Genomic DNA, 6,995 nt, shown 5'->3' with positions numbered 1-6,995 from the left:
ACACTGAGTGTGGTGGAAGAAAGTAGAAATTTTATTTTTGCACAGTGCTGAGCAAGGAGAGAGGGCAGCTAACGCTGAAATCCCAAACTCCCCGAAAAGCTAGAAGGAAGGGTTTTTATTTGGGGCTTTAGGTAGGGGAGGGGGAGCATATGGCCTTGCTGGTTGGAGCTTTCCCACCAGCTTGTCTTTGGCCTTGAGACTACTTGCAGACAGGAGCGAGCTCATGACCTTGCTGGTCAGCAGCTTTCCCACCAGCCCGTATATCTTTGTGGGAGGAGATAGTCCAGGTGCTTGTCCTTGATGATGTCTGTCTCCATGGAGAATAGTGGATTCTGGAGCCAGGAAGCCAGAGAGCAAGCAGGGAATGGTTGTTTTGCTTTTAACCCCATATATGCTGGGTTTAGTGTGGGGAAACTGATATCAGGATCAGTGTCAACTTCCCCCCTATTTTATGTCCATCCCTCAATCTTGAGGGATTTGGGGTGGCAACCGATCTAGCTACTTCCTGCTGAAATGGGGCGTAGGTCGTTTCATCTCATTGAACCAGTCTTTTAATAAGGCAGTGATGCTGGTGGGCTCCTGAAGGTAGGCCTGTATCATGTAAGTAAGTAACCAGGTATTTAATAAAGAGTTTTTCTAGAGAAACAAAAAGAGAAAAACAAGGTTAATGATCGGAGCAAATTATAAACCAGTTTCTGAGTCCAGGGGGCAGCCAATCAAGATTCCTAGAAGTCAGGGTCGAAGCATCTTTTGCAGTTTGAAATGTCTCTGATGGTGTCATTGGGCACTCAGGTAGCTTTTTGAGTGGCTTACACAGCAGTAGACATGAATCTCTCTTAAGTTTATATTAGGTCCTCCAGCTTCAGTTTGTAAGGCTTTAGGACAAAGGGCAGATTTAGTTTTCAATGACTCCAAATGAAAATAATGAGAAAAAAAACCCTGAAAATGTTAGTTTGGAGGTTTTTAGCCAGATATTTCAGGAGATGAAGAATTCAAGATCCAGTCCAGTTAACAGAAGTAAAACAAAAATTTCAAAGATAATTGAAAAAACTAAAATCCAATATTTATAAATATGTATTATAGTTTCCATTGAAATATAATCTTCCTCCCTAAAATCATCTTCAATTTCACTAGACATAGCCAAATTAAGACTAACTGGTTTGCAAAATGTCCAGTTTTAATAAATTTGGCATAATTATTTACATAAGTACAGCAAGAATAGTAATTGATCATATAGGCTCTTTTAAATCTGCTTTGCTGGAACCTTATAAGGAATCTCAGGTTGAATTTTAAAGGTCTCTCAAAGAAAGCCAAGCAAAGGACCTGTTATCACATTCTGCCTGCAGTACCTACAGATTTGGGTGAATCCCTCTCTTCATGAGGCTCCCCAAAATATTGAGGTTCCTTTTACCTGCCAGAGGGAGCGACATTCTTTGCTTAACCTTACCAGGTTACAGAACCCATAAGTACAGTACCAGGCCAATATTTCCAAGTGGCTTTATTCCAGAATGTCAACCTTCATTCCTCAAAAGCTGTCTTGTTATATCCAAGCCCGTATGTTTTTTCAAACATGATGTTCCAGTCAAAGCCTTGGTAATATAACCACTGTTTCCAATTGTGTCCTGTTAAAAGAAGAACAGATTCTTATTGTACTTATGCAAACAACTATATTGCCATAGGAATAAGAATACTTACTTATCAGAAGTTTTTGTGTTTTGGGGGGCTCAGATAGGGAGGAAAAGAGAAATGTTTCAGTTTTGTTTATAAATTGCTGTAAGTCATAGTTCTTTAAGAGAATAGAGAAAAAGGTTTTCTTAACTCTGAAAAAAAGCAAAACATTAAAAACAGTAATATCTCAATTAAAAAGTCATAAAAGTTATAATCATCCCTATCAGTTTATTCTGTCCTGTGTAATTGGTTCTTGATCTTAATCTTCTGTCAGCAGTTTGTGAGGTCATCGGTTTCTCTGTTGGAGTTCTGTAATTTTTACCCAGTTTAGTTTTACAACCTGAACGTTTATTAGAAACCTGTATTCTAGAGTGTCAGAGTCCTTTCCATGAATTTCTCTGAAGATGAAACATATTTGCAAAAACATCAAAGTAAAACAGCCACTGTTTATAAATAACAAAACATTCAAAAATGGTAGTTGACAGAGGCATTTGACCATGTCTGTGATATACAACATTTTGAGATAATAACCAGGATTCTAGCTGACAATCAGAACAGATCAGATAATTTTGAAAATACTTATATCAATAACACTCATTTACATAATACCATTTAAGAAAGTTTATCATTACTTATTTGACAATGCTTTTCATGTAATTTAACATACAAAATAAGCCTTATTAGTTTAGCATTCTTTTCTTATAGGAAGAGAGCAAATTTCTCCAAGAAGTCCCAGGGGCCCTCTGAAAATCCCCAGAGAAACTCTCCCTCTTCTTCCAGGTCAAAAGAAAGCTTTTATTCAAGACTTGAATATTTGTGTGTGTGGGGGGGAAGCTTGTCAAAAATATTAAAAGCTTTAAAACATTTGTTTAGATAGGATACAAAGTTCACTACAAAACCATGCTCAGGTATCTATTCGAAGTGACAACAGAAACAGTCAAGGGGAAACAGAGTTAAAATAGTAAAAAAAAAACTTTTATAATCTTTTTATCAAGAGCAGATTAAAAATTTAGGAAAATTAACCTTTTAAGAAAGAGGAAACCAAGTTTTAATTTTGTATCAGTTTACTTTTGACATATAAGTTTATTTACTTAATTGGATTTACTTTAATCCTGGACAACTTGACCATATATACATTTCTTTAGGGCTTTACTTTTACAAACCTTTGGTTACTTTTTTACATTCAGAATTTGTCCCAGCACTTTAGGACAAATTTATCTTTCTCAACTCAAGAAACAAAAATATTTCCATTCTTTATATCTTTTTACTGAAAACACATATTTTACTTTCCTTATATACAGTCCTTTTAGAAATATATGTTTCCTCATAGAAAATTTCTCAGCATACATAAAACATGTTTATTAATAAACCTAAGCACTTTTTAGTCTCTTTGATATAAGAAACCAAAGGCAGACAAATAAATGCTTAGTAGTTAACCTTTAATATTTTGTCTTATGTGGAAATGACCTAGATACCCAATAAACTGTTATTATTTAACTTAACTTAGTAAAGTTATAAAATTTAAGCTTCCAAAAAGATTTTGGAAGGGGTCGGCCCGGTGGTGCAGCGGTTAAGTTCGCACGTTCCGCTTCTCGGCGGCCCGGGGTTCGCTGGGTCGGATCCCGGGTGCGGACATGGCACTGCTTGGCAGCCATGCTGTGGTAGGCATCCCACGTATAAACTAGAGGAAGATGGGCACGGATATTAGCTCAGAGCCAGGCTTCCTCAGCAAAAAGAGGGGGACTGGCAGTAGTTAGCTGAGGGCTAATCTTCCTCCAAAAAAAGAAAAAAGATTTTGGAAGCTGTTTTTAAGTATACAGACTATAAAACATAATTATTGTACTTAAAACTCTTACCCAGTTTTAACAATTACTCTTAAAAACTTCATGTGACATTACAGCAGTGAAGTATTATCCTCAGTTGTTTTAAGTGCATATATCATAATATAATTATTATACATATAATTATATATATAATTATTATTAAAAAGTTTTTCTAAAAAGTTTTATTTTTTTACATTTATTTAGTTTACCCATTCTTAACAATTATATTTAGGTCATCTACAAAAACTCCATGAGACATTAAACAAAATTAGCTATTATACTGAGTTAGGAGTTTTGCTGATAAATTTTGTAACAGAGATGACATGAGCTCATTTGACCAGTAAACCCAGGCTGTATGTCTGCATCACAGCCAATGCTGATAACTTTGAGGACATGTTCATTTTAAATGAAACCAGCAAACTTAAACAGGCTTTTATTCATCAAAGATCATTTTATAGCATGTTAAATAACTTTGTCTCTAGAAGTTTTTGCATATTCATTAAAGACTGCTTTCCATTATGAGAGATTTTGAATCCTCTTCTGAAACAGGTTTTCAGAATGGCCATTACAATTCAAATTATCTCAAAAGTTTACTTATTTTTACTTCTTCAATTTTAGATCAGGGATTTTGGGGGAGTTGAAGCTCAGCTCTGCTTGCTGGGAAGCTTGGCAAAAGAGTAGACAACAGCAGCAGATTTGGGTTGGCTGCTGGCATGTTTAATTATTTAATTATTTTCTCTTAAAGAGGCAGTAAAGTATTTCTAATTTTATTTAGAAGCCTCAAAAGATTAAAACAGGCTCCCCATTGTTGCAGCTGGCTTTTCCAATTGCATACATCAGTTTGGGTGAACTGTAATTGACCCGTTTAAGTATATAAATTTTTACAAAACTTTATCTTAGTTTTACTAACCCTTATACTTTTAATTATAACTTACATTAGAATTCTATTAAAAGGTTTTGGTATTACAATATTGTTCAGCGGAAGCATTCCCAGTTAGACACAACATTTATTCCCAAAGAAAACATCCAGGCAAAGTTGACATAACCCCTTCATATAATATTAACTTAAACACTTTAATCTTTATAGTCTTATTAATCTTAGTAACCTAACTGTTGCCTCAAAAAATTGTTGGTCAGGTTTCTCACTCTGATTTTTGCCTCCTGACCTTTTAAATTTTTCAAACTGGGGTAAATAGAATAGGTTTGTCTGATGTCCTTTAATGTTGGGGAGCCTATAGGGGGGTCCCTTTAGCCCATCCAACCTTAGGCAGTGTTTCATTAAAACCTTTGTTTTAACTTCATCCATATCTGTTCCATTTATCCCATTGGGATGAGTACTGTGACTCTTCCCTTTCTGATTTCTCTTTGTTAACTTAACATTTTCATTTGCATCTGTAAGACTACGAGAAGCTGAGACCCCAAGTTTCATTAAGTTCTTAAGACTGGTCATTATAGTTTCCTCTTAATTTGGTCTTTTCATAGGTATGAATAAAACAGCTGTTTATCATAAGAGCTCTCTAAAAAGTTTCCCAACTTGAGGATCCATCGTTTGGCCATTTTTTTTTTCCCTCCAGAGTCTAAAGAATATTGTGGCCACATGGTGTTACAAGAGAAAATCATCCCTCTTTAGACATTGGCTTATAGCTACAGGTCACCCATCAGCCAAAGTTTTTCCCAAGGGGCTCTTAAGTGGGATAAATGCAGCATCTCCCATGTTGACACTTTTAAAAGGACAGATAAACAGACAACAACAACAGATACCAAACAAGGGCACATTCCCAGAAACCCTTGGCCACAAACGGAAACCAAAACAAAGACCAAAACCAAAAACCAAAGTGCTTCCAGTCCCAGCTTGGTCCGTGTCCTACACTTGGGGGCGCCCAACAAATGAAGATCCGCTATGCAGATCTTCCCAAATGAGCAAGGACAAGGGACCTCGGTTGTGCACACCCAGGGGACTTACCAAAATTTGGCCAGGGCGTCGCGGTGACTTCAAAACAAACGGAGCCCAGAGGGCTGCCAAGGTACCCATTATTTCCGGCCGGTCCTGTTGGAAAAGGTTAACACAAAGACGAAAACAAAAACTACCAGCTACTTACAAGAGACGTCTTCCTAAGTCCTAAACCTAGTTTCTTCCACCACCAAAGCAAAAGTGCCATGGGCCAAGGACGTCTGGCTAGCAGCCAGCTGCTTGGGGCTGTCCCTGAGACAAGGGGCTCAGGCAGCTGCAGGACAGCTTCCAAGAGAGGCCTTTAGCCAGAGGCCAGAGTGCCACAGGCAAGACGTCCACCTGGGACATTGTCCCATCTGGGTTGCCAAATTGTTACCAAACCTGAAGTGAGTTCGCTCACCCGTTGTGCAGCAAGCCAATCTCTGACACCGGGTGTGGTGGAATAAAGTAGAAATTTTATTTTTGCACAGTGCTGAGCAAGAAGAGAGGGCAGCTAACGCTGAAATCCCAAACTCCCCAAAAAGCTAGAAGGAAGGGTTTTTATTTGGGGCTTTAGGTAGGGGAGGGGGAGCATATGTCCTTGCTGGTTGGAGCTTTCCCACCAGCCTGTCTTTGGCCTTGAGACTCCTTGCAGACAGGAGGGAGCTCATGACCTTGCTGGTCGTCAGCTTTCCCACCAGCCTGTATCTCTTTGAGGGAGGAGATAGTCCAGGTGCTTGTCCTTGATGGTGTCTGTCTCCATGGAGAATAGTGGATTCTGGAGCCAGGAAGCCAGAGAGCAAGCAGGGAATGGTTGTTTTGCTTTTAACCCCATATATGCTGGGTTTAATGTGGGGAAACTGATATCAGGGTCAGTATCAATAGGACAAAATTAAGGGATGGGTTGAATGCTAAACACATATCTAAAATGTTCTAGGCATCCCACAGCTACTTGGACAATCCTCACATACATGCTTTGACACTTCTTCTGTACTTTCTCTTTGCAAGTATGCGTCTAATCCACTGATGACAAAATTTGTTGTGCCGCTCCCATGTACAAGTTCTATAAACAGTTGCCATGGAAAATGCAATAAGTGATAACATGAAACTTGCGTCAAGGAGTTTACAGTCTGAGAGAGGGGTGTGTCCTCATGTTATAAAATAAGAAAATATAAAAGATAAAATTGATGGTGGGAATCCTACGGCAGGTCAGAGAGGAAACATTGCTTTCAGCTGTAGTGAGCAGAGGAGGCTTCCTGGAGAGGGTGTTGCTGAGAAGCTCCGATTAGCAGGGTTCTTTCCTCCTAAGAGCACGATGTCCGTAGGTCAGGTGTTAGCACAGCTATCGCACAGCAGCCAGCGCTAAAGAAGACTACTGAATGAGGCAGTTCCACATCAACAGGCTTTAATCAAAGGCTGAATCCTCTGGCGAGGGAGTCCCATCTACACACACACGCCTCTCCCATCAGTAGGAATTTCCCCTCCTGTTTAATCGTAATTTGGTTAAGATTCAGGTCCAAATCCTTTTGGAAATGCTGATCTCCAGCTATGCTGGTGAAGATTCACCCTAAATT

The 6,995-nt window shown here is 38.7% G+C and overlaps 1 long non-coding RNA gene across 2 annotated transcripts; it reads right to left on the bottom strand.

The window, feature by feature from the left end:
- Nucleotides 1-596: 596 nt before the first annotated feature.
- Nucleotides 597-5,967, bottom strand: LOC139041707 (uncharacterized). Of its 2 annotated transcripts, XR_011497426.1 has the most exons (4): nt 5,843-5,960; nt 5,455-5,538; nt 1,476-1,622; nt 597-636 (listed from the first exon to the last, which is right to left on the bottom strand). It is a non-coding gene; the product is annotated as an uncharacterized lncRNA (long non-coding RNA). The 2 variants fall into 2 exon arrangements; XR_011497425.1 differs by lacking the exon at nt 5,455-5,538 and having other exon boundaries at nt 5,843-5,967.
- Nucleotides 5,968-6,995: the final 1,028 nt, after the last annotated feature.

Source organism: Equus asinus, chromosome 23 (assembly GCF_041296235.1).
Source record: "Equus asinus isolate D_3611 breed Donkey chromosome 23, EquAss-T2T_v2, whole genome shotgun sequence".
NCBI lineage: Eukaryota > Metazoa > Chordata > Mammalia > Perissodactyla > Equidae > Equus > Equus asinus.
This window is presented reverse-complemented; position numbering and strand designations above follow the sequence as displayed.